General features: G+C 44.3%; 1 long non-coding RNA gene across 1 annotated transcript; it reads right to left on the bottom strand.

The window, feature by feature from the left end:
- Window positions 1–8589: 8589 nt before the first annotated feature.
- Window positions 8590–11674, bottom strand: LOC310680042. The gene is made up of 2 exons (XR_014512627.1): window positions 11362–11674; window positions 8590–9494 (listed from the first exon to the last, which is right to left on the bottom strand). It is a non-coding gene; the product is annotated as an uncharacterized lncRNA (long non-coding RNA).
- Between the last annotated feature and the right edge of the window lie 12396 nt (window positions 11675–24070).

The raw sequence follows: 24070 nt of genomic DNA, 5'->3' as shown, positions 1-24070 counted from the left end.
ATGATATTCTTATGAAATTATTATTTTCTCCAACAGTGGGATGAAAATTGCTTAACATGGTGTCATCTAAACTCCGTGCAAACAGATCAGAATGAAAGCTCATTAAATGGCGGGTGTCACCTAACCGCCCTGCAGATTTTGTGCAAATGCTACAGGCTGAATACTCTGAATACTCAATGAACTGGTCATCTGGGAGCAACCCTTGGTTGCTAGTGGGAAAGTTCCATACTAGGCTGCCTTCAGACAGCACTTTGCTCCATCTTCACAACGTTTCTTTACCTGCTCATTTTTGCATTTATTGTGATATTTCACATGGTGGAAAAGCCATTTCTGAAAATCTAGTGGAATCTGGTTTCTGTGTTGTTTCCATAAAAAAATATTGTATTGCATTCCCATTGGCTCAAATATTGTGGAGGTTTTGCACTGATGAAATTAGGGACAGTATAAAAGGTAAAGGTAAAGGTACCCCTGACCATTAGGTCCAGTCGTGGACGACTCTGGAGTTGCGTGCTCATCTCGCTTTACTGACCAAGGAGCCGGCATTTGTCCTCAGACAGCTTCCGGGTCATGTGGCCAGCATGACTAAGGCGCTTCTGGTGAAAGCAGAGCAGCGCACAGAAATGCCATTTACCTTCTCGCCGGAGCGGTACTTATTTATCTTTCACTTGATGTGCTTTGGAACTGCTAGGTGGGCAGGGCTGGGACGGAGCAATGGGAGCTCACCCCATTGCAGGGATTCGAAACGCCATCTTTCTGCTCTGTGGTTTAGACCACAGCGCCACCCCTGTATACATACAATTCTGGTAAGTAAAGGTAAAGGGACCCCTGACCGTTAGGTCCAGTCGCGGATGCCTCTGAGATTGCGGTGCTCATCTCGCTTTATTGGCCAAGGGAGCCGGCATACAGCTTCCGGGTCATGTGGCCAGCATGACTAAGCCGCTTCTGGCGAACCAGAGCAGCACACAGAAATGTATATTGATCAAAAAGCCACAGTTTCATAACACAACAAGATACTAGAGTGTAAAAAGAGCATTAGAAATTGGGGCAGAAGCACTAGCTTTATAAACCCCAGGTCTGAATGCAGCCTCAGTTTCCCCTGATAAATGTTTTCTATGTACAGAATTCATATCTGTCTATATATTTTGTCTGTAGCAGCACTCAACCTCGGGAATCCCACCTACAATCTAAAGTGGAGCAGCCCAGAAACATGTTTGCCTCCTCAGCTGCTGTTTGTGAGAACTTGGCCTGAGCCGCTAATAGATTGAGCTCCCCTTTGCCAATGCACATCTGAAGGCAGTATCCAAAACAGCATACCTACTTACCCGCCCTCAAAGAAGTATGGGAAGGTTGGAAGATTTTGCAAGCAGTTCTGATTTTGCAGTAGATCTTCCTTTTTTCTGCTGTACCACAAATTGGCAGAATTTGTGTATGGGTTTGGCAGAGATGGTACACAAATGTACACCAGGGGATGCTAGTGCCTTAAAGGAGAGTTCTGGCACAGTTCCATCATTACGGATAGTGATGATCTCAAGTCTCTGAGCCCCAGGCCTTAGGTAGTCAAAGCAGCATGCAAGAGGGAAAGATAATCAGACTTGGGTTTGTGAACATGCACAAGGTTTGCAAGAGTATACAAATCTTTTTTTTTTTGCGGGGGGGGGGGATTCAAGGGGACTTCCCCCAAAATTAACCCAACGAGAACTGAGCTGGGTATGGAGTGTTGTGGAGGGGGAGGGTGAGAAAACTGAGGTATGTGTATGTATGAAATTGAGGGCTTATCCACACTTGCCTTTTGCCCCACACTTTTCAGGCAGAGTCTGTGCTTAAAAGCATTGATTGAGCATTGTTGTTGCTGGTTTTTGCCCCAGAGCTTTCTTCACAAAAATCCACTCTTTAAAGCTCAATCGGAGCAAATGGCGAATTGAAGGGTAGGCATGGACTGTGCCTGGAAAAGGCGGAGGATTTGAACTGTTGCTATAACCACTGGTGCTATAGTACAGTATATTTCAAAGGGCAGAATCTCATCATGACAGCTGTCATATAGCCATGCCAACTAGGAGAGTCCAATAATCTGGGTAGCTGTGCTGATCCAATACTGCAATTATATTATAATACCAGGGCTTACGCCCCTGCTTGCTTAACTCACAACAGTGACGGAGTGGGAGTGAGATCTTCTTGCAATTAGAGGTCAAGAGATATGTAAAAGTAAGTGCTTTATATGATTCAGCCACATGGTGGAGCAATACACAAAGATTAAAGAAGCCATGATAGCCAGCTCTGAAAAGCTGGGATGGTTTGTGTCTTCAAAGGCATGGCAGTGTGGCTTGAAGTTAATGACTTGTAACACCTCACAGTCATCATCATCATATAATAATAATATTTCATTATTTATACCCAGCCACTCTGGGCGGCTTCCAACAAAATATTAAAATAAAATAGTCTGTCAAACATTAAAAGCTTCCCAGAACAGGGCTGCCTTCAGATGCCTTCTAAATGTCAGGTAGCTGTTGATCTCTTTGACATCTGGTGGGAGGGGGTTCCACAGGGCAGGCACCACTACCCTGTAACTTGGCTTCTCGCAGGGAGGGAACCGCCAAAAGGCCCTCAGCGCTGGACCTCAGTGTCCAGGCAGAACGATGGGGATGGAGTCGCTCCTTCAGGTATACTGGGCCGAGGCCGTTTAGGGCTTTAAAGGTCAGCACCAACATTTGGAATTGTGCCTGGAAACATACTGGGAGCCTATGTAGGTCTCGGGGGCCACTCCCAGTCACCAGTCTAGCTGCCGCATTCTGGATTAGTTGTAACTTATGGGTCACCTTCAAAGGTAGCCCCACATAGAGCGCATTGCAGTAGTCCAAGCAAGAGATAACTAGAGCATGCACCATTCTGGCGAGAAAGTCTGTGGGCAGGTAGGGTCTCAGCCTGTGTACTAGATGAAGCTGGTCAACAGCTGCCCTGGACACAGAATTGACCTGCGCCTCCATGGACGCCATGCACTGAAAGGTCCCGGGGCGTTACCCTGAGCCTCAGCCACAAGGAATGCGTAGCAGCAGAAAATGGTCACGCTGTTCTAGGTTGCATCTATGGAAGTCCAGGGTCTTGATGAAACGAAGTCAAAGTCCTACTCTCTCCTACCTTGGCCAGGCCACATCTGGAGTCCTGTGTCCAGTTCTGGGCACCATCATTTAAGAAGGGTGTTGACAAGCTGGAATGTGTGCAGAGGAGGGCAACCAAGACAATCAAGGGTCTGGAAACTACGATTGAAGAGAAACACTTGAAGGAGCTGGGTAGGTTTGGCCTGGAAAAGAGGAAACTGAGAGGAGATCTGACAGCCATCTTCAAATATCTTAAGGGCTGTCACATGGAAGAGGGAACAAGCTTGTTTTCTCCTGCTCTAGACGGTAGGACTCGAACCCATGGATTCAAGTTATAAGAAAGGAGATTCCAACTAAACATTCATAAAAACTTTCTGACAGTAAGGGCTGTTTGGCGTTGGAACAGATTCCCATGAGAGGTGGTGGACTCTCCTTCCTTGGAGGTTACTAAGCAGAGGTTGGATGGCCGTCTGCCATGGATGCTTTTGCTGAGATTCCTGCATGGCAGGGGGTTGGACTAGATGACCCTTGGGGTCCCTTCCAGCTATAAGTTTCTATGATTCTACGAAATGGATCTGGATTAATGACAGCCATCCACCAGTTTCATATGCAAAACTGCTTCCCACCCCACCCCCTTACTGATTAATATCTATAAAAATACATTAAAGTAGACAAATAATAACTTACAAAAAGGATCAGTAAACGAGTCACCTTTATTATATAAACTGTTATCATAATCACATGTCAAAATTTCTTTTGTGAATGAAATAAAATGGTTCCAATCAGTTTTTAATAACCAACAATCAAATGTAGAGCTTGGGGTACATTTAAACATGGCTTAGATCAATTCCCCAGATGTTCAGTGTCCAGGGGTTCAGCGCCTGGCACCCAGAAACTCATGGCAAAGGGGAGTCTGGCACCAAGAATCTCATAACATTTTACTTCCTTGCAACCTAAGGAAAGCTGTTGATTGGCAGAAGACACTGGGCAGAAACAGAAGGAAACAGGGGGATGAGGAGGTCTAAGGGTGAAGTCCTGCTCCTGTCCATCACAATACTGGACAGATTATTACAGGATGTTGAGAAGGGTCATTTTTTACTATTAATTGAGAAACAGCAGCCATAGTCTAGGCCAGGAGTGTTTTTCCTTGGTTACACTGCCATGTTGAAAAGTGTGTGTTTGCAAGGTGTTTCCTGTCCTGTCCAGAAATGCACCGTGCTGGATGAAGCCAGTTCTAGATCTTTCCTAAATAAAAAAAATAAAAACCCACTGGAAGATATAGTTGAAAAATTAATGTTAAGGGGAACATTGTTAAGCAAGATAGCTAAAGCAACAGGGTCAGGGCCTCCATTGTGACACGTCCCCCTGCTGAGTGACTTGGCTGAGGACTTTGGGAAGAGCAACTATCTGAGGATAGTTCAGGAGAAAGGAGGCGGTTTGTGAGAAGTAATGATGTTTTCTGGCAAAATGAAGATTTCTTCTTCTTGAATGTAAGTAGGATGTCTAATTCTTTCTGCATTCTGCTTCTTTTGCTCTCCCTCAAGATTTAGAAACATAGGGCAGTAAGGCAGATCTGGAAAAAGCCTAGGTAAAGGTACAGGTACCCCTGATCGTTAGGTCCAGTCGCGGACGACTCTAGGGTTGCGCGCTCATCTCGCTCTATACGCTGAGGGAGCCGGCGTACAGCTTCCGGGTCATGTGGCCAGGATGACTCAGCCGCTTCTGACAAAAGTAGAGCAGTGCACGGAAAGGCTGTTTACCTTCCCGCCAGAACGGCACCTATCGTATTTTTCGCTCTATAGGAGGCACCAGACCATAAGACGCACCAGACAATAGGAGGGGGAGAACAGGGGAAAAAAAATTCTCCCCCTCTCTGCTCAGCGTCCCTTCAGCGAAGCGGCAGGAGAAACGGAGCCCCTTCCATTTCTCCTCCCGCTTTGCTGAAGGGGCGCTGTGCAGAGAGGGAAAACGGTGCAGCACCTCTCCAGCGAAGCGTAGCCTGGAGAGCAAGAGGGATCGGTGTGCACTGACCCCTCTCACTCTCCAGGCTTCAGGCGGCTATCCGCAAGCCTTTGGAGCATGGCGGGAACTCCTGCTGCGCTCTGAAAGCTTGCGGATAGCTGCCTGAAGCCAACAGCGTGCAGCCTTTGAAGCCTCCGCAGAGCAGCGAGGTGAAGGCACCCCGCTGCCCTGCGGAGGCTTTGCAGAGCCATCCCCAAGCTAGAACAGTGAGATGGAGCGCTGCGCAGCGCTCCGCCTCGCTGTTCTGGCTTCGGGGACTGTCTTTGAAGCCTCCGCAGGGCAGCAGGGTGCTTTCACCCCGCTGCCCTGCGGAGGCTTTGCACAGCCATCCCCAAGCTAGAACAGTGAGATGGAGCGCTGCGCAGCGCTCCGCCTTGCTGCTCTGGCTTCGGGGACTGTCTTTGAAGCCTCCGCAGGGCAGCAGGGTGCTTTCACCCCGCTGCCCTGCGGAGGCTTTGCGCAGCCATCCCCAAGCTAGAACAGTGAGACAGAGCGCTGCACAGCGCTCCTTCTCCCTGTTCTGGCTTTGGGCTTAGCTGCGCAGCCTGCATTCACTCCATAGGGCACACACACATTTCCCCTTAATTTTTTTTTTTAATAAAATAATTTTTATTAGCAAACCAATCAAATCACATTAGTTCCAAATTACAAAACCGAATTTTAATTTTTTGTTGGGGGTACCCATGCCTCGAGCTCAGAACGGGATCCAATCATCTCTTATTTCTGCTGCTTTGATCATTTCCCCTTAATTTTTGAAGGGGGAAAAGTGCGTCCTGTAGAGCGAAAAATACGGTATTTATCTACTTCCACTTTGTGCTTTCGAACTGCTAGGTTGGCAGGAGCTGGGACCAAGCAACGGGAGCTCACCCCATCACGGGGATTCGAACTGCCGACCTTCTGATCAGCAAGCCCTAGGTTCTGTGGGCATCCGTGTCCCTACGGAAAAAGCCTATTGCAGACCAAATCTCCCTCCCAAACCTGGTATGTAAGGGCTTCCGGTTTTTCCGCCCTCCGTTGTGGATGTGCTTCAAGGGTTCTGCGCGCCTAGCAGCTGTTAGAGGGAACTTTGGGGGGCAATGCAGAGGCTACACGACCCCCAAAAAGGCTCTGGGCGTGGCCCAGGGCTGGCATTGTCCGGCAGCGTCAAAAAAGGAACCCTTCGAAGCCCACGTCCTAACCAGGAGGTTAGTCGACAGACAGTACCTAGACGCAAGGACACGAGCAATCCTCAGCAGCAAGCCTCAGAGTCCCAAATGGTAAGAATGGCAGCAAAATCTCTCACTTTCTCAATCCTCTTAATTACTGCACTAAGCTAACAAGGAGAGCTTGAGGAGAAGATAGTCTGTGAGACTTATTTATACAAAGTGAACTGCTCAGAAACAGACCCAGAAGACTAGCACATAAAGAGTAAAGAACGGAGATTTTATCTTAAATATATTGGAAATCTTTCTCATTATACTTAACCATAAGTGAAGATTTCTCTAACAAGTACCAGTAAGAAAAGGAAGACAGATTCAAATGTCACTCTGCAGCAGCAGTACTAGCCCATTAAAAGAAGCGGAATTCAAGGACTTAACTTGTTTTTTACTTTGAAGTGGTGTGAGCCCAGCGAAATAGACTGAGTTAAAAGACTTGGATTGTCAGCGCTGTTTGTGGTAAAAGAGTGGAAGTTACTGGAAAACAAAGGTAGAAGAGAAGGCAACACTTTTAATATTGAACTTATATTAAACACTAACCTTTAAAGATGGCGTAGCGTGGTCTAGGAGAAACGGCTGGACTAATTGGAGAATCAAGAAAAGAAAAGCGCCGAAAGGAGGGGTGGAACTGGACAAAAGAGGAGAGGGACTATAAAATTAAAGATGAGCATATTTAGTTTGAGGAGGATGTTTGTGAGAAAGGAAATACGTGTAATGAAGAGACTTTCTTCATATAAAGTGTAAGTAGGATTCCTAATTCCTTCTGCATTCTGTTTCTTTTACTATCCCTCAAGATTCAGAAACGTAGGGAACCATGTCATGGTTAGATTAGTTTATAAAGATTGGCTGCGTGAGCTGCTGGTCTCCTGCTGTCACGTGCCAAAGATCCATCCCCTGGTCCGTGAGGAGGAGGAGGAAGAGATATTGGAAGAGAAATGGGAGAATGAAATGATGGTTATGAAGATCAGAAGGAATCTTTAGTGAAGGTGAAAACATTTTATGCAAGACCAAGCGACCTGGGGATGGATGCCACCGATGCCAATATAGATGGTGAGAGATGGTGATCTTTGTTCTTGAGGAACAGGGAGGTCAGAGAGAATCTGGATCCCTGGGATGGGGGGAGGCAGCTCCCTGATTCAAGAAGAGTTCAGGGATGGGATGAGGAAGGGAGAATAACGCAAGCCACCTGGAGATCCTTGCAGGAAAGATGGATAATCAATGTAATAATCAATGAAAAAATTAAGAATTTTTTCTCTTCATTTCTCTTCCAGGCAGCGATAGCAGTGAGGCCAGCAGCTCCAGTACAGCTCTACCCCGCTCCAAGACCCAGTTCTCCCTTCGCCCCAAACCCAAGTATCTAAATAAATAAATAATAGGGATGCGGGTGGCACTGTGGGTTAAACCAGAGAGCCTAGGACTTGCCTATCAGAAGGTTGGGGGTTCGAATCCCCACGACGGAGTGAACTCCCATTGCTCGGTCCCTGCTCCTGCCAACCTAGCAGTTCGAAAGCATGTCAAAGTGCAAGTAGATAAATAGGTAACGCTCCAGCGGGAAGATAAAGGCGTTTCCGTGTGCTGCTCTGGTTCAGAAGCAGCTTAGTCATGCTGGCCACATGACCTGGAAGCTGTACTGTGGCTCCCTTGGCCAATAAAGTGAGATGAGCACCACAACCCCAGAGTCGGCCACGACTGGACCTAATGGCCAGGGGTCCCTTTACCCTTATATATTTCAAAAACACTATGAGTCTCCAGTGTGGTCTCTCGTCACAAGGAAACAGACTTTATAAAGAGGCAACCTTTCAAACTTCTTATAAATGGAAACTGGGGAAAGCCCCCTCCAAAAGAATAGACTGTGCCCAGTGACTAGCTGATCCACATGCCTGTTCAGTTGACGCTCTAGATGCCTACTCAGTTGTTCTCAAAGGCTGTTGAAAGAGAGAATGGCCAGTGTGGCAGGCTGGGCGAGCTGCCGGCCTCCTGCTGTCGTGCCCCTAAAACCCACCCCCTGGTCTGCGAGCAGGAGGAGGAGGAAGAAATATTGGAAGAGAAATGGAATGAGGAAGTAAATATAATTAAAGAAAGGGAGAATAGCGTAAGCCACCTGAAGATCCGTGAAGGAAAGATGGGTTGTCAACATAATAATAAATGGAAATATTCAAAATCTTTTCTCTTCTTTTCTCTTCCGGGCAGCGACAGCAGTGAGGCCAGCAACTCCAGCACAGATCTCCCTCCCCACCAAGACCCAGTCCCCCCCTTCCCCACAAACCCAAATAGAAAAATAAAATAAAAATCATCATTATTATTCTAATCAAGTTCCTTTACAAACATGCTATTCTGTGATCATCCTTTTATCCTAGGCGGTGCTTTTTCCTACGTTTGTGAGCATGAGTGGAAATCCTGAGTCTCGCTGCAGGAGTCGACAGTTTGGCTCCTTCCCTTGTTGTTGCTCCTAGATGGAACTGCACATGTGCGAAGACAAGTCAAGAGACTTCCAAACTGGATCAATAAACGTGTCACCCGTTGTCTGAAAACCACTGTCCTAATCACATGCCAGATTGTCTTTTGTGAATGAAATAAAGTTCTTTCAAATAGTTTTTTAATGTTGCCATTTGTCTGTCTTGAGAAGCAATGGAGTGCGCCTCCGGGGGTGAGGTCAAAAGTCAAGCAATGGAGTCAGCAGTCCCAAAGTGACCTCTCCAGGGAGCAAGACTGGGCAGTGTGTCTGGAGGTCCTGGGATTCCTGGGATTGCAGATGTGTCTCCAAGGAAAGCAGAGTTAGGCACCAGTTGGGCTGCAGGAGTTGTCAGAAGGGGTTGTAAACGGCGCCATCCAACCGCCTGAGGGACTCCACTCCAGATTTGTGTAGGGTTTTCTCCTTAGCCTTTTCAGCTCCCAAAGATATCCCACAAGGCAAATTAGGATCAGAGTTTTCCTTCTCCTCGATGGGCTATCTTTATAGGTGGATGAGCCCCATCTGCCCCTCACTTCCCTCCACAGCATTGCAGAAACCACCTTCTTGACCACTGGGCCCACGCTTGGTCTTGTCCGCTCAATCTGCTGGAGGCTGTCTTTGCACACAGGGGAAGTTCCTGTGCATTTGAGACTCCTTGGCTGCCCTCACCTGGTTTAGGTGGCCAGTCAAAGCCGTTCCCAGGATGCGGCCTCTGTCGCATGCTGACCGTTTCTAGGAGCAAGAGAACAAACTTTTTATTAAAGAATGGAAATGGTTTAATGAATAGTTACAAACTGTAAACAGATAAGAACATTGGCAGGATTATTGGAATAACCTGCAGTTTAATAAGATTATATATTTAAAGCAGATGCATAAATGAAGGAATTAAGGTAATTTGGATATGCATAAGATATGAAGAATCAATTTAAGGAACTGCAGAAAGAGGGGGAAGGAAGTCAAGTTTTGAAATGTTACAATGACTGCAAAATTATTGAAATGTATAAACTTGAAAATCATAATTTTTTTTAAAAAAAAATATTTTGCCAAAAATCAGACGTCATCTGTTTCACTCCCAACTGGAGCCAAAGGACACAGGCCTGGCCAGGACAGCTTTCCAGTTATAGCTTCTGCGGTGATGAGGCATGTGAGCTGTTGCAACAGGGTTTTCCCCTCACTTGCAGGAGAGAGGAAAGACACAGAAAAATGGTGTGCAAGACCTTATAAAAACTTTTGAAATTCCCATCCTCTAGGTCAAGCCCACCCCCCGAAACATCATGCATACATTACAGAAAGGAGGGGTTGGGGGAGGAGTTGCGGTGGTAACCTGAGTGTCCTGTCACCTGGCTGGTTCCCCTCTCCCCTCCCCATGAGTCATTTTCTGAAGACAAAAGGTAGTTGCAGTTTCCTGCCCCCTGAGGGAAGATCTGATCATTGTCCTTTGTTCCAGTCCATGCTGAATCCACTCCCATATGGAAGTTCTTTGTGATCTTGATTGTCTTCTGTCTAGGACCATCAGGGTTGGCATAGCAACTGGGCGGGGCTCCTGTGGATATGCTAGGATGGTGAAGGGATTATGGCGCCCTGTATCAAACCTTCCCCATTTTGTAGTCTTTCCTTCATGGAGTAAAATAAAAGTGGAACAGTGCAAATCCGATGTATGGTTGATTTTTCTATGAATTTATAACAGAAGCGTGTGAGTGTGTGTGAGTGTGAGTGTGTGTGAAGTTTGTACAAACTGAATGATTGGGGTGGGGGGTTCCTGCTACAAGATGCAATGGCACATTTGTTTTGTTCTATTGTTACATTATTTGTGGCCTTCTAACACTTTGGGAGAAGCCTTCTCTCCCTTTTCCCTTTAAAAATGCTTTACACTCAGCAGGAAGGTCCATTTAAAAGAAAACATGTAGTTGTTTTGCTGCTGCTTTTTTGTGTTCTCAGGTGTCCACGTTAGCCTCCTGGCCCTGCTCCTCCAATTTACCACAGCAACATCCCCCACTAGGAATCCCTACTTGGGCTTTCATTGGCCATCAGCAATATCCGGTGGAGCCAGGTGGAGAGAAATCTTGCCCATCTTTGGGGTTTCAAGAGGTACAGCCTCTGTGCATGAACCGAATTCACGATTCAGCAAATCTATTAAACCATCGAAAGAGTTATTTCCTCTGATTAAATTATCAAAGGAAGAGAGCAGGATTGGCTTTTCTCACCAGGGACACAAGGAAGGGGAAGGTGTATGTTTAAGAAATCAAATTCCCCAGGGGCTGAAACTCTGTTCAGCCAATTAAAAACCCCAAATTCTCTCAGGAGAGAGCTTCATATCTGGCGGGCAGGGCTTGTGTGCTTTGCTCATGATCCCTTGGATGTCCTGAGGCTGTTAGAGCAGCAGCCGTGAGTATTGGGGCTCTGGGAGTGAGACATTGTCCTCAGAAGGCAAATAGTAACTGAGGTTCCCTTTTCTCTCCCTTGGAGGCCCTGAACAAGGAGCTGGCCAGTTCAGGGCCTCCATGGGAGAGAAAAGGGGGGCCAGCACTTGTGCTAAAATGAGCTTTCATACGTGGTCATCCTGCCCCACACTCACATTCCAAAATATCTGCATGCTCACCTATCCAAGAGGTGGTTGGTGTTGGGCTGGGGGGTCCCAGAAGGCAGAATAAGTTGAGAAGCAAAGCCCAAGAAGTTTGAGGCATCCTCTTCGCATCCACCCAAACCCAATCTAAACAGCTTTGCTCCAGAACCAGCCCCTCCCTTCAGTTCTGTTCAGTTAAGAATGTCAGTTAAGAGGGACCACCTGTATTTTCTTGATTCTTCCCTGAGGTCATAATGGGCATGCACACTGGTATCTGTTTACCTGTAAGCACACACCTTTAGTTTATCTTTTTTAAAATAAAAATAAAATACAAGTTTCTCAATCTACCAGCTTTGTACAAAACAGCAGCCGTTTTGTGATCCATGGCAGTGAAAACCCCACGTTTTATGGTGCCCCCCCAAATGAGGCTTCATTGCCCTAACCCACAGGGTCACGAATTCTCCAAAGGTGCAATGTCATCTGATTCACTCCAAAGCAGCACCAAACACCCAGAGAATGCAACATTGGGGTGTGTGTGTGAAAACACTACATTTCCCATTGTTAGAGTGGCATACAAAGGATGAACAAAAGAATTCATATCTGTCTATATATTTTGTCTGTAGCAGCACTCAACCTCGGGAATCCCACCTACAATCTAAGGTGGAGCAGCCCAGAAATATGTTTGCCTCCTCAGCTGCTGTTTGTGAGAACTTGGCCTGAGCCGCTAATAGATTGAGCTCCCCTTTGCCAATGCATATCTGAAGGCAGTATCCAAAACAGCACACCTACTTACCCGCCCTCAAAGAAGTATGGGAAGGTTGGAAGATTTTGCAAGCAGTTCTGATTTTGCAGTAGATCTTCCTTTTTTCTGCTGTACCACAAATTGGCAGAATTTGTGTATGGGTTTGGCAGAGATGGTACACAAATGTACACCAGGGGATGCTAGAGCCTTAAAGGAGAGTTCTGGCCCAGTTCCATCATTACGGATAGTGATGATCTCAAGTCTCTGAGCCCCGGCCTTAGGTAGTCAAAGCAGCATGCAAGAGGGAAAGATAATCAGACTTGGGTTTGTGAACATGCACAAGGTTTGCAAGAGTACACAAATCATTTTTTTTTTGCGGGGGGGGGGACTTCAAGGGGACTTCCCCCAAAATTAACCCAACGAGAACTGAGCTGGGTATGGAGTGTTGTGGAGGGGGAGGGTGAGAAAACTGAGGTATGTGTATGTATGAAATTGAGGGCTTATCTACACTTGCCTTTTGCCCCACACTTTTCAAGCAGAGTCCATGCTTAAAAGCATTGATTGAGCATTGTTGTTGCTGGTTTTTGCCCCAGAGCTTTCTTCACAAAAATCCACTCTTTAAAGCTCAATCGGAGCAAACGGCGGATTGAAGGGTAAGCATGGACTGTGCCTGGAAAAGGCGGAGGATTTGAACTGTCGCTATAACCACTGGTGCTGTAGTACAGTATATTTTAAAGGGCAGAATCTCATCATGACAGCTGTCATATAGCCATGCCAACAAGGAGAGTCCAATAATCTGGGTAGGGGTGCTGATCCAATACTGCAATTATATTACGCCCCTGCTTGCTTCACTCACTAACAGTGGCGGAGTGGGCTTCTTCTTCCACTCTGTGGCAGTGGCAGCATCTCACCCATTCGCAGGAGACTCTGGAAGAGGGGAGGGGGTAACCTGAGGCTGAATTGCCTTCCATACCTTGTTGAGGGGTATCGATTAGAAAGGAGACCCGCAATCATCTCCTGAGCCCATTCCTGCCTCCATGGAAGCGTGGGGGGGGGGGCGCTGGGTGTTAAGCCCTCCATCACTGAGGCAGTCTCTGAGTCCGCCATGTTAAGCAGCCAAGCACCTCTACCATGTGTGTGTGTAGAAACAGAACATACAAGCACGCATTATATTCACGAAAGTTGCTTGCATAAATGTGAACATTACGAAAATTGCAAGCAGCATTGGATTTGCATGAGGACTCTTCTTCAAAAATGCAAAGTACTGCAGAAATGTGGCGGATCAAATATAAGACAGGGAAAATGAGAAAAGGATGGAAACTGAAATGGACCAATTTGTCAGTTGCTGCTAGCTGCAGCCAGAATCCCTATGCAGAACCACAATCCACACCTCTGGGTCCCAGTGAAACTTGTAGAAGCAGCCCCTTCCCTTGCCCTTTCCCTGAAATAGGCAGCCCTTAGTATTTCACTTCTTCCTTTCATCTCTACCTACGGCTAGATGAAGACCTTTAGAGGCCCTAAAGCAGTCAAAATATTAGGTTGTCTCCCCCTAAGCAATTCAAAATAAATAGGAAAAAAGAAGAAGAGAAAAATGGGGGAAGAATGTGCAGTGGGGAGTAAGGGAGTCTAGTGAAGTTCTGTCCCCCCCCCCCATGTATATGTACTACTGAGTAATCCAGGGCTGTCTCTGCCTTTCTGCATTGGGCTCACGGGACTCAGCAAGCAGGCGTAGGATTGTGCTGTGAAGGCCTAGAGACCAGGGGGTGCCAACTTGAATAAAATATTAGGTGGGGGGACCAGGTAAACCCCGTCCTGTGTAATCGATCACATGACATGGTGCACACACACCATTTGAATGGCAATGCCCATCAACTTCGGGGGTAGGCGGGCCCCCTCAAATATTTTTTTGGGGGGGTTGAAAGTACCTTGGTCCCTAGGAGTTGGTTCCTATGCTAGAGGCAGGGAGAAAGGGCTAGAATCTCTTGTATTTTTATTGAGTTTTCCACTTAAATCATATTCATATTTTGTTACATAATTCTATGACTTAATATATTACTCTGTAAGAGCATCAACCTCCTTCCCTCCCTCTTTCTGACTTCCACGTAACTTTCCATATTCTTCGCATTTCTATAAGCACTTATTTACCCTTGTCAAATTATAATATTTCACCTTATTATTGGTAAATCAGTTCCTTAAATTTACATTACAGAGCATTTCAGTTCAAGCCTACAAACATTTTCAAATGTTTACAATTTTTTTTCATATAAAATATAAATTTGTTCCAGTCCTTACGAAACAGTTCGTCACGCTGATTCCGGATCTTCCCCGTCAACTTGGCCATCTCTCCGTACTCCGTCATCTTGACCTGCCAATCTTCCAGTGTTGGGAGTTCCTGCTGCTTCCATTTCTGAGCCAAAAGTGTCCTGGCAGCCGTTGTGGCATACATACACATGTTTACCTCATTTTTATGTATTTCCTCACCAATTAAACCTAATTAAAATGCCTCTGGTTTTTTATTAAAATTATATTTCAAAACCTTTTTTAACTCGTTGTATATTATGTCCCAGAAGGCTTTCACTTTAGAACAAGTGGGTTAGCATCTCTTGTAACTCACATTCACTTTCATACACACCTTGTGTGCACAGTGAAATCATCGTGGGTTTTAGTTGTTTTTCTGTTTTACAAAGACATCAGGGCAGTTAATTACCAGGGACAAACAGTGGCAAACAGGGTAATAACAAAAAAGAAAATTCCATTAAAATTCCATTTAAAAATGAAAATTCCATTAAGACCTTTTCATAGTACATTACACTAAAAAGCAAGAAAAATACTAAGTCCTCTTTCACAGATAAATCTTAACTTGCCCCACACAATTTCCCAACATAGGGATAGTGTGAGTGGAGGCCGGGTGCACCACATTGGAGACCCCAGGCGGAGGAGTAGGGGAATCTCATCCTTTACTTCCCCACAAGGGTGACAGGCCAAATCATCTGTCAGGAAAGCTATGGTGGCCACGATTTCGCTGAAAACCCGATGTCTTAGGATTCACAATAAAGCAACGGCAAACACCTGCTAAAGGCCCCCTGAAATGTTTGGCAGTGAAAACACCACATTTCATGGCACCCCCAAAAATGAGCCTTTGGCGTCCTAACTCACGTGATCCCAATTTCTCCAAAAGTCAGACGTTGTCCGATTCACTCCAAAGCGGCACCAAACACCCAGAGAATGCCCCCGGCAAGGTTTGGGGGTGAAAACACTAGGTTTCACATCGCCCCACAAAATGAGCCCTCGACGCCGTAACCCACATGGTTGTCAGGGGCTGGACTGAGGAGGAATGGTGGGAGCCCCCCCCTCTCAAGGACCCGCTCCACAACTCCAATTTATAAAGATTATAATCCAAGTTAACGAGATCTTCTTGCAATTAGAGGTCAAGAAATATGTAAAAGTCAGTGCTTTATATGATTCAGCCACATGGTGGAGCAATACACAAAGATTAAAGAAGCCATGATAGCCAGCTCTGAAAAGCTGGGATGGTTTGTGTGGCTTGAAGTTAATGACTTGTAACACCTCACAGTCATCATCATCATATAATAATAATAATTTATTATTTATACCCAGCCACTCTGGGCGGCTTCCAACAAAATATTAAAATAAAATAGTCTGTCAAACATTAAAAGCTTCCCAGAACAGGGCTGCCTTCAGATGTCTTCTAAAAGTCAGGTAGCTGTTTATCTCTTTGACATCTGGTGGGAGGGGGTTCCACAGGGCATTCACCACAACCCTGTAAGGGAGGGAACCGCCAAAAGGTCCTCAGCGCTGGACCTCAGTGTCCAGGCAGAACGATGGGGGCGGAGACGCTCCTTCAGGTATACTGGGCCGAGGCCGTTTAGGGCTTTAAAGGTTAGCACCAACACTTTGAATTGTGCCCGGAAACGTACTGGGAGGTCTTGGGGGCCACTCCCAGTCACCAGTCTAGCTGCCGCATTCTGGATTAGTTGTAGTTTCTGGTTCTCCTTCAAAGGTAGCCCCACATAGAGCGCATTGCAGTAGTCCAAGCAAGAGATAACTAGAGCATGCACCACTCTGGTGAGACAGTCTGTGGGCAGGTAGGGTCTCAGCCTGCGTACTAGATGAAGCTGGTCAACAGCTGCCCTGGACACAGAATTGACCTGCGCCTCCATGGACACCATGAACTGAAAGGTCCCGGGGGCGTTACCCTGAGCCTCAGCCACAAGGAATGTGCAGCAGCAGAAAATGGTCACGCTGTTCTAGGTTGCATCTATGGAAGTCCAGGGTCCTGATGAAACGAAGTCAAAGTCCTACTCTCTCCTACCTTGGCCAGGCCACACCTGGAGTCCTGTGTCCAGTTCTGGGCACCATCATTTAAGAAGGGTGTTGACGAGCTGGAATGCGTGCAGAGGAGGGCAACCAAGACAATCAAGGGTCTGGAAACTAAGATTGAAGAGAAACACTTGAAAACTTCCGGGTCTGAACGCGATCGGAAAATGGCTGCTTTCCTCTGATGTCTCAGAGGAAGAGCTCTGAGAAGGACGGGGTTTTACTGCTTCGACGACGCGGAAACCCCATAAAACCGCAGGCGGGGAAAGCCTACGGCCGTGGGACTCAGCGGGCACCGAAAGCGCAGCTCCAGATCGTCTCCGGGTCGTAAACAGCCCCGGGGAACGGAGGGGGGGCTGGCGTGGTGCTGTGAGGCTATCGCTACCTTCTCAGAGCGACGTCGCATTGCCAACCGGAGAGCGTTCGACCTCTTCTTGTTACAATTTGGATTACAAAACAGAATAATCGTGAGTAAACTACAGTAAATTTGAAGGACTTTAATTTGGAAAACTTGAATTGGAAAAGAATCGGGACTTTAAATTTCTTTAAGAATGATCGGAACAGAGGTGGGAAGGTCTAAACAGGAAGTCAGCCTTCCGCTTTGTATATAGTAGAAAGTAAAGACTATGCTCTTAACATTCTAAAATAAGAGATTGAAAAAGCTACTCTGAAGCCATAGAAAGGATTGTAACCCCCCTCCCAAGAACTGGAAAAGAGGGGGAGTATTTTGGGAAAGACTAAATCCCCCGGAGAAAGAGGCTGCGGTAATAGAAGCACCGCTCTGATTCCCAGGTCCTGAGCTGTCAAATTTGAAAATACTAGCCTCAGAAAGGTGATAGTGGACGGCGCTTGATTAATGTGAGTTAAAGCTGCTATAAAACTCTTACAAAGGTGTTAGAACTATAAAACTGTCGCCAAAAGGATTGATGATACAATTCGGTCTTGACTGTAAACCAAAGGACATTTTGTTTCTTCTGATTGTGGAATCTTAGAGTCCCCCTAGTGGGCACAGACATTGTTACAAGTCTACTGGTAATTTTCCACTGTAACATCTTACTGCAACTTCTTATCGGACTGTCTGTTAGTGCCACAAGCCCAGCTGCAGCTGCAGTCTGACCGTGGGAAAGCTTGGCTTATGGCTGAGAAAGAGAGTTATCAGGAAAAGACAAGATCAGGCAAATCCTTTCTTCCAGGAAGAAGAGGTTCTCTAGACCCTACAGGAGGTACTGCCTCACAACAGAAGGGGAAAGGAATGTCCAGTACAGATGAAGTGATAAGTTCGGGCTTTGCAAGGCTACAAGGGGCCATTGATAAACTTACAGCGGAGGTGTCAGGGACGAAAAAGGAGATTGCAGAAATTAAAAATCAGGTGGTAGAAACGAACAAAGGGATTGCAGATGCATCTTCTAAAATAGATCAGAATACGCTGAGCATCCGGCAAAATACAGCTGCAATAGAGAAATTATTGGGCGACTCCGATAAAACGCGAAAGATTGCAGAAGAAGCTCGACAGGTTGCAGCAGCTACGGAGGAGAAATTACCATCGATGACCAGACAGTTGGAGGACTATAAGGTTAAGTTTTCTCTAATTGACTTGAAAGAACGAGAGGCAAATCTTAGGATCAGAGGCTTGCCTGAAATTGAGAAGGAGAGCCTGCGGGACTACCTGTCACAAGAGTTTGTGAAATTTTGGGAATTAGATCCGGAAAAGGAAGAAATAAAAATTTTGAGTGCCTTCCGACTGGGAAGAGCAAGTAAAAAGATCAAAACCAGAGATTGTCTGATCATATTAAGATCCAAGGAGGAGAGGGATAAGATCCTAGGACTGCATTTTCACAAACCTTTGGAAATTTCTCAATCGTTTAAAGACATCCCCAAACCTTTGCTAGATCTCAGAGCCAGATATAAAGACTTGGTGACCTTGCTGAGAAGAAATAGTATCATCTTCAGGTGGGAATTCCCAGAAGGACTCTCCTTTAGTTTCAAAGGACGAAAGATTAAAATAAAGTCAGTGGAAGACAGAGACAGTTTTTTGGAGGCCTGCGGGGAGGACCTACAGAAAGGGACAGTAGACCTACTAGAGGAAAGAAGAAAGAAGACAGCAGAGGCAATATTGAATCTAAATTTGGATGGAAAGACTCCACCAGGAGCAGAAGAAGACAAGTTACCAGAAGCAACGGGAGGAACAGAATAACAATAATACAACATGTCTCTGCAGCTTTTGAGTTGGAATTGTAATGGTTTGAACATTCCTCAGAGGAGGAAATCCATTTTTCACATATTAAAAAAAGAACATGTGGACTTGATTTGCTTGCAAGAAACACATGTGACCAGGCTTCACAGAAAAATTTTAATTAACAAAAAGTTGGGACAAGAATTTATCTCATCGGACAAAGTCAAAAAAAGAGGAGTTGTAATTTATGTTAAAGAAGGCCTGGCACCAAAATTTGTTTTTAAAGATGAGCAAGGAAGATATTTGGCTATTGAAATACAGTATCATGGACAGAAATATTTGATGGTGGGCGTATATGCGCCCAATGAAGGAAAATCAGAATTCTTTAAAAGATTGCATGAGACATTGCTGGATTATATGGAGTACAATGTGTTTCTAATGGGAGATTTGAACGGAGTAGTCTCAACGAATATGGATAAGGCACAAAGACAGGTAGTTACCAAAGATGGGAGACTACCGAAAACCTTTTTTGAAATGACTGATAACCTGGACTTGATTGACATTTGGAGAACGAAACATCCCTTGGAAAGAGAGGGAACCTTCTTTTCTGAAGCCCAAAAGACTTGGACTAGAATTGACCAAATTTGGACCACTAGAGAACTGGCCCCAAAGATAAATAAGGTGGAAATCTGCCCAAAGACTTGCTCCGACCATAACGCTGTTAAGATGGTAATGAACTTACAACCAACTGGATCCTTCAGATGGAGGATGAATGACTCTCTTTTTAGAGATGCGGAATTTGTAAAGAAAGCCCAGAAAACTCTGAAAGATTATTTTGAAATAAATTTGAACACTACGGTGGAGAAAAGAATTATATGGGACGCAAGTAAGGCGGTTATGAGAGGCTTTTTGATCCATCAAATGGCACTCAAGAGAAGATTACAACAGGAAAAAAGAGAAAAGATTTTGGACAAGATCAAGGAAGGTGAAAAGAGATTGAGAACAAACCCAAAATCACAGGAAATATTAAGAGAGATAAAGTTGTATCAAGTACAGTACATGCAATTAATAAACCAAGAGATTGAGTGGAAAATCAAACAGATGAGACAAAGAACATTTGATTCGGCAAATAAGTGTGGAAAGTTATTGGCATGGCAAATAAAGAAGAGACAAAAAATGAACACTATTACAAATTTGGAAGTTGAAGGAAGAATGTTGCAATATCCCAACGAGATCAGGAGTGCTTTTCAAAAATATTTTAAAAAGCTCTACTCTCAACAACCACAGAATGAAACAGAGATAGAAGAATTTTTGAAATTGAATGGGCTACCAAAAATATCGCAAGAAAACAAGCTTAAACTGAGCAGCAGGATAACAGAACAAGAGGTAGAGAGTGCCATCCAAAATATGCAACTAGGCAAAGCTCCGGGACCTGATGGGCTGACTGCAAGATATTATAAATCATTGAAAGACTGGCTAACTCAACCCTTAAAAGAAATATGTAATGAAATACTTCAGGGGAAAAAGGCTCCAGAATCGTGGAAAGAAGCTTTTGTGACTCTTATACCAAAGACAGACGTTGAAAAACATCAACTTAGGAATTACCGGCCTATATCATTGCTAAATGTGGATTACAAAATATTTGCAGATATCTTGGCGAGAAGACTGAAGAAGGTATTAATAGAGGAGATTCATAAAGATCAAGCAGGCTTTCTCCCAGGAAGACATCTATCAGAGAACGTAAGAAATATAATTGACATTTTGGAACTTTTACAGGAAAATATAAACACAAAAGCGGCGTTGATATTTGTGGATGCGGAGAAAGCCTTTGACAATATCTCTTGGAGTTTTATGAAGAAGAATCTCCAAGGCATGGGGGTAGGCCAAGAATTTGAAAATGGTATAGGGGCAATCTATTCTGAACAAAAAGCTAAATTAATTGTAAATAATGTTTTGACAGAAGAGTTCAGAATAGAAAAAGGAACACGACAAGGGTGCCCAATTTCCCCACTACTTTTTATATCGGTCCTGGAGGTGTTGTTGAATATGATCAGAAAGGACCAATTGGTTAAAGGGATACAGGTCGGAGCCAAACAATATAAATTAAGAGCCTTTGCAGACGACCTGGTTTTGATGTTGCAGGAGCCAGAATCTAGTGGAAAAAAAGTTTTAGAACTGATTCAAGAATTTGGCCAATTGGCAGGTTTTAAATTAAATAAAACAAAAACTAAGGTTTTGACAAAAAATCTGACAGAAATTGAAAATGAAAGGTTTCAGAAAGAAACAGGTTTAACAGTAGTGAAGAAAGTTAAATATTTGGGAATAACTATGACAGCAAAAAATGGGAACTTATTTAAAGACAACTATGAGAAATGCTGGACGGAGATAAAAAAGGATCTAGATACGTGGTCTAGCTTGAAACTCTCACTACTTGGGCGTATTGCTGTAATTAAGATGAATGTATTGCCAAGAATGCTATTTTTGTTTCAGACACTGCAGATTATTGATAAAACTGATTGTTTCAAGAAGTGGCAAAAAGATCTATCTAAATTTGTCTGGCAGGGCAAAAAGCCAAGGATAAAATTTAAAATATTAACAGACGTTAAAGAAAGAGGGGGCTTTGCCCTGCCAGACCTAAAACTCTATTATGAAGCAGCAGCTTTCTGCTGGTTGAAGGAATGGCTACTTCTTGAAAACACAGACATACTGGATTTAGAAGGGTTTAATAATGCATTTGGCTGGCATGCATATCTATGGTATGATAAAGTTAAAGTGCATAGAATGTTCAAAATTCACATTGTTAGAAAAGCACTGTTCAATGTCTGGATCAGATACAAAGATCTTTTGGAAAACAAAACCCCAAGGTGGTTGTCTCCAATGGAAGCTAAGGCAGTAAAGAGACTCAATATGGAGGCAAATTGGCCGAAGTATTGGGAGATCTTAGAACAGGATGGTGACAAACTGAAATTGCAGAGTTTTGACAAACTAAAAAGTAAAGTCCGAGATTGGCTTCATTATTATCAAATAATGGAGGTATTTAAAATGGACAGAAAAATTGGCTTCCAGGTGGAAAAATCAAAATTGGAAACAGAACTGTTGTTGTTTAGTCGTTCAGTCGTGTCCGACTCTTCGTGACCCCATGGACCAGAGCACGCCAGGCACTTCTGTCTTCCACTGCCACCCGCAGTTTGGTCAGATTCATGTTTGTAGCTTCGAGAACTCTGTCTAACCATCTCGTTCTCTGTCGTCCTCTTCTCCTTGTGCCCTCCATCTTTCCCAACATCAGGGTCTTTTCCAGTGAGTCTTCTCTTCTCATGAGGTGGCCAAAGTATTGGAGCCTCAGCTTCACAATCTGTCCTTCCAGTGAGCACTCAGGGCTGATTTCCTTAAGAATGGATGCGTTTGATCTTCTTGCAGTCCATGGGACTCTCAAGAGTCTCCTCCAGCACCATAATTCAAAAGCATAGAACCTAAAACAAAAATATTGTCTAGAATGTATAATTTGCTGCTGAAATGGAACACACAGGATGAGGAAGTGAAATCGGCTATGATTAAATGGGCTCAAGACGTTGGCCATAACATAATGTTTGCTGACTGGGAAAGGTTGTGGACCACTGGAATAAAGTTTACGGCATGTAATGCCTTAAGAGAGAATATAATGAAAATGATATATAGGTGGTACATGACACCAGTCAAGCTTGCAAAAATGTATCATATGCCTGATAATAAATGCTGGAAATGTAAAGAAGCAGAAGGTACCTTCTTTCACCTTTGGTGGACGTGCCCAAGGATCAAGGTTTTCTGGGAAATGATTTATAATGAATTGAAAAAAATATTTAAATATACATTTAGAAAGACTCCAGAAGCCTTTCTCCTGGGCATGGTAAACCAACAGGTTCAAGTGAAGGATAGAACTCTTTTTATGTATGCTACAACAGCAGCAAGAATACTCATCGCGCAATACTGGAAGACGCAGGATTTACCCACGCTGGAAGAATGGCAAATGAAGCTCATTGACTATATGGAACTTGCAGAAATGACTGGCAGAATCAGAGACCAGGGAGAAGAGATGGTGAAGGAAGACTGGAGGAAATTTAAAGATTATCTACAGAAACATTATAAAATTATGAACGTTTGAGGTATCAGATTGAATGTACAAGAATGTTATTATAAAAACGACAATGTTACAGAAAGTATATTTAGTAAGACATAGGGAAATGTAAGGATAAATAAGACAATAACATTAATCTGAACCAAAGATACGCCAGAGGGAAAGAGTTTACTACCAGAATATAAGATCTAGAATACAGAGTGGGAAGGCATGGGGAAGTCGCAGACTTAAGTTAATGCTGAAGAATACAATGACATAATATTTGTTTTTAACTTTTTTTATTCTTATCTTTTTCATTATTTTTTTCTGTATAATGTATGTATTGTTTTGTTTTTGCTATTTTCTTTTTGATGTGTTAGTCGATTTGTTTTCTGTTTGTTTATTGAATGTGGAAAATAAAATATTATTTTAAAAAAAAAAGAGAAACACTTGAAGGAGCTGGGTAGGTTTGGCCGGGAAAAGCGGAAACTGAGAGGAGATCTGACAGCCATCTTCAAATATCTAAAGGGCTGCCACATGGAAGAGGGAACAAGCTTGTTTTCTCCTGCTCTAGACGGTAGGACTCGAACCCATGGATTCAAGTTATAAGAAAGGAGATTCCAACTCAACATTCATAAAAGCTTTCTGACAGTAAGGGCTGTTTGGCGTTGGAACAGATTCCCATGAGAGTAAGAGGGTGGACTCTCCTTCCTTAGAGGTTACTAAGCAGAGGTTGGACGGCCGTCTGCCATGGATGCTTTTGCTGAGATTCCTGCATCACAGGGGGCTGGACTAGATGACCCTTGGTGTCCCTTCCAGCTATAAGTTTCTATGATTCTATGAAACGGATCTGGATTAATGACAGCCATCCACCAGTTTCATATGCAAAACTGCTTCCCACCCCACCCCCTTACTGATTAATATATATAAAAAATACATTAAAGTAGACAAATAATAACTTACAAAAGGATCAATAAACGTGTCACCTTTATTATATAAACTGTTATCATAATCACATGTCAAAATTTCTTTTGTGAATGAAATAAAATGGTTCCAATCAGTTTTTAATAAGCAACAATAAAATGTAGAGCTTGGGGTACGTTTAAACATGGCTTAGATCAATTCCCCAGATGTTCAGTGTCCAGGGGTTCAGCGCCTGGCACCCAGAAACTCATGGCAAAGGGGAGTCTGGCACCAAGAAACTCATAACATTTCACTTCCTTGCAACCTAAGGAAAGCTGTTGATTGGCAGAAGACACTGGGCAGAAACAGAAGGAAACAGGGGGATGAGGAGGTCTAAGGGTGAAGTCCTGCTCCTGTCCATCATAATACTGGACAGATTATTACAGGATGTTGAGAAGGGTCATTTTTGACTATTAATTGAGATACAGCAGCCATAGTC

The sequence above is a fragment of the Podarcis tiliguerta genome (genome assembly GCF_965153285.1).
Source record: "Podarcis tiliguerta genome assembly, chromosome: 6".
In the NCBI taxonomy this organism is placed as follows: domain Eukaryota; kingdom Metazoa; phylum Chordata; class Lepidosauria; order Squamata; family Lacertidae; genus Podarcis; species Podarcis tiliguerta.
The sequence above is the reverse complement of the archived record's forward strand: the minus strand, read 5'-3'. Positions and strand labels throughout refer to the sequence as shown.